Source organism: Colobus angolensis, unplaced genomic scaffold, assembly GCF_000951035.1.
Source record: "Colobus angolensis palliatus isolate OR3802 unplaced genomic scaffold, Cang.pa_1.0 Scaffold446, whole genome shotgun sequence".
Classification (NCBI taxonomy): domain Eukaryota; kingdom Metazoa; phylum Chordata; class Mammalia; order Primates; family Cercopithecidae; genus Colobus; species Colobus angolensis.
Genome location: NW_012117888.1, coordinates 633,424 through 638,044, shown reverse-complemented (window position 1 = coordinate 638,044; position 4,621 = coordinate 633,424).

The window sequence follows — 4,621 nt, the reverse complement described above, 5'->3', positions numbered from 1 at the left end:
AAGTACAATAATAAAAAAAAAAAAAAAGAAAATGTGGTACATGTACACCATGGAATACTATGCAGCCATAAAACAGAACGAGATCATGTCCTTTGCAGGGACATGGATGGAACTGGAAGCCATTATCCTCAGCAAACAAACACAGGAACAGAAAACCAAACACCACATGTTCTTGCTTGTAAGTGGAAGCTGAACAGTGAGAACAAATGGACACAGGGAGGGGAATAACATACACTGGGGCCTCTCTGGAGGTAGGGAGTGGGGAGGGAGAACATCAGGATAAACAGCTACTGCATGCGGGGCCTAATATCTAGATGATGGGTTGATAGGTGTAGCAAACCACCATGGCACACATTTACCTATGTAACAAACCTGCACGTCCTGTACATGTACCCCAGAACTTAAAATTAAATTAAATTAAATTTTTAAAAATGATGGAACCCTCATGAATGGCATTTGCGCCCTTAGGAGGCCCAAGGGAGCTTGACTGCCCCTTCTGCCATGTGAGGACACAATGAGAAAGCACCATCTATTAACCAGAAAGTGGACCCTTACCAGACACCAAGTCTGCCAGTGCCTTGATCTTGGATTTCTCTGCCTCCAAAACTGTGAAAAATAAAATTCTGTTATTTATAAGCTACAAAAGTTATATGGTATTCTGCTAAAGCACCTTAACAGACCCAGTTGTTTCTAGGGTTTAGGGCTGGGGGAAATGGGTCAAAGGATATAAAGTTTTAGCTATGTAGCATGAATAAGTTATAGATATCTAATGAACAGACTATAGTTACTAATATTATACTGTATACTTTAAATTTGCCAAGAGGGTAGATCACAAATGTTTCACCACCAAAAAAGAAAGGTAATACTTTGAAGTGAAGGACATGTTAATTAGCTTGATAAGAGTTATCATTTCACGACGTACATATACATCAAACATCAGGTTATACAGCTTAAATATATACAATTTTTATTTGTCAATTATACTTCAATAAAACTAGAGAAAAAATGAAATGGGAAAGAATAAACACGTAAAATTATTTTTCAAAAAAACAACTGTTAGAACGAACTAGCAGCAATAAATATTCAATTGCAATGTTTACTACTGAGAAGTAAGCTTTAAAAATTGCTTGTAAAACATAAGAATTAAGAATAATAAATTTCTTCTTTTCTTTTTTGGGACAGGTCTCACTCTGTAATCACAGCTCACTGCAGCCTCAATCTCCCTGGGATAAGATATCTTCCCACCTCAGCCTCCCAACTAGCTGAGACCACAGATGGGCACCACCACACCAGGCTAATTTTTGTCTTTTTTGTGAAGAAGGGGTTTCACCATGTTGCCCAGGCTGGCCTTGAAGTACTGGGCTCAAGTGATCTGCCTGCTTCAGCCTCCCCAAGTGCTGGGATTACAGGTATGAGCCACCGTGCCTGGCCAATGATAAATTTCAATAACAAAATTTAATATTATAAATGTTCGTCTATTTTAATGCAACAGTCAGAAACCAGTAACTGAATTCCTTTATAAAGCTCTCAAAAAAAGACCACTTCCTATTCATCGCCATATCCACAAGGTCTGCAGTACCAATACCTGGGTATGTAGTAAGAGCTGAAAACAGTGTTTCAAATTAACTAATTCAGATTATTTTTTCACAGTATAATAATGTTACATATTGCAAACAAATGGTCATACATAAAAGCTTCAAAGATTTGTAAAAAACAAAAATCTTACATACAAAGTAAGTTTTAGTAGAGTAGGCAAATGATCCAGGGATGGTTACAAAAAGGTTCAGTCCTTAAATAATTGTTCAAATCATATTTCTGGGCCTTGGTTTCCTAGCCTGAAGAATGAAAACGTGGCAATACCCAAATTCTATAATTCTTTTATGGTTTTAAATTTTTTACGATTATACTAGAAGTATCATAAACTCTATCTTTCACAATGAAAAACTGTGGTACAAAATACCTAAAAATTATGTCCATATGTTAAAATGTATATTTGTAAGTATATTTTATTCACTACTAACCATGATTATATCCAAGTATGTGGGATTTAAAATTTTAAGTACGCTATGCACATGTACCCTAGAACTTAAAGTATAATAAAAAATAAAAAAAAACAAAAAACAAAAAAAAAACAAATGTCAGAGCTTCTCTTTTTTATTTATTAGGAATTTCTTATTACTTTTAGAATGAAGATGAAGTTCATAAATACATTAAAACACCTCTAAAATAAAAAAAATAAAATAAAAAATAAAATAAAATAAAATAAAATTTTAAGTTACAGCATAATATTCATTTCTACTCAGTTGTTAATCTTAGGTGTTAAAGATAATAAATGACAGACATACATAAAGATATGTTTTATTATTTATAACTCAATTATAGAAAAAGGATCTAGTTCAATGTTGCACATGTCTGTGCTCTTTTCATATTTAATTATTAATATTTCCATTTATTGTCAAAGTACATGAGTCATATCTTGCCATGAAAGGCATTTGACAGCCTTTGGCATTTCAGGCTAACTTGGATCTTGATTTGTTTTCTAACTAGCAATGTATCCACAACTTTTGTAAGGCTATTAAAATGAGTAAAATGATTCCAAATGTTTTAAATGAAGGAAATAGCGTTTCTCTGGTGAAGGGGAGAAATTTATCTTTATCTCAAAATTAAGCTCTGATCACAAAACATAACTATTATGTTAAATATATATTACTTTATTTGTATATGGTCTATATTTAACATGCTATCCTGAAAAAATGATTATGTGTTCAACTTAAAAGCAAGGATAGCAAGAAAATGGACTGATCTCAAGACTATAAAAAAATTCATGTAGTTTTCTAAGTGCTCCAAAAAAGAAGGATGACATCTTTTTGCTTTAATATTTCTTAATTTAACTTGTTTAGATATATATGACCATTTTATAATCACACATACCTGTGACTAGTTTAATTTATCTTGAAAATTATACAGCTGTGTGTGTTTAAAATGATTTTTCAGAAATGAAAATTTGAGATAGTACTAATCACAACACAAAGTATACCTTTTTAAACCATAAAGAAAATCCCAAAGCCCTTAATAAAGTAGAACACATTTCAGAATAGAATTTAAAATGTTAAGTAAAGATCTTGAAACATCTCTTAAAATTTCAAACTACTATACTATCGTACAGTAAATTGATATTACTACAGCACTTGAACGACTATGGGGCTTTATTATTCAAGTTGGTTATTGCACCAGCATCACTTGGAAGCTTGTTAGAAACGCAGAATCTCAGACGCCACACATGACCTATTGAATCAATCTGTACTTCGTTAACAAAATCCTTAGGTGATCCATATTGATTCATATGGATTTCTTAAAATCCAAAGTTTAAGAATCACTGCCCTAAGGTATTATTTTAATTACTACTTCATAAATTATACAGGATCACTTTGTGTTTATGTGAATTGGAAATGAATATCTGAAGTTTTCTAATATTCAATTCGCTATTGAAAAATCTATTTCTATTTATCATTTACATATATGCATACCCAATACATCTCTCACCTATTTAGGTAGATAATTGATATATATCAATGGACTAGAGTAAAAATAAATTTATTTTTCTCTAACCATAAATGGCAGGGTACTCAAAATAAAGTATCCAAGAAATGAGGAAAATATTATGCAATAACTTAAATTTTAAAATGACCACATTTTAAAGAAACCTCTGTTTTTATTTTGGTAACTTTCAAATTATTCAATCACCAACCTTCCATCCTAAACTCTTTATGTAAGAATTCTCATAACTTCTAAACTCTGGCTTTCCAATGCAAATGCAATAAGATTCTTTTTTGCTAAAACAACTGGAGCCTTACATGAATCATACACACACACACACACACACACACACACGCTACTGTGGAAATTCTAAGCTATTTAAACACTGTAAGCATAAGGATATTTTTCATGTTTTGAAATACCGGATTAGAAAAGTTTATGCCTTAAGAAATAGATGACATTGATATTTTCCAATTTACCAATTTCAGAATATATCTGGGCATTTCCACATGAATCTAATATACAGTAATATATCAGTACTCTGGAGTGCTCTGGATAGTGACATAGGTTCCTGAGAATTCTAGGACCATTCCATGTAGTGTACCAAAACTGTAGATTTACTGAAGGAGGAAACAAGTTTAGTACCATTATCTAAAGATAATTCAAAATTCTGTGATAAACTTAGAATCGTTTTCAAACAACTTACACCAAATATTTACTTACTTAAGTACTTGTTTAAATCTGAAAGTTTAGGATGAGTAACTATAAAACAGCAAATAATATTATCTTCAATAACATTTACCAGGATGACTTTCTACTTGTAGGGTAAATCACAATTACAAATTAATAATATTTTAATAAAATATGTGGATTTTTAAAATATTAAATTTACCTGAAAAAAGAAAGATTAATTTTTAATCATATAGCTTAAGGGCAATTCAATAATACACCTTTCACTAAAACTACAATAAAATTAATCACAATTGGCTGGGCATGGTGGCTCACGCCTGTAATCCCAGCACTTTGGGAGGCCAAAGTGGGCAGATCACCTGAGGTCAGGAGTTTGAGACCAGCCTGGCCAACC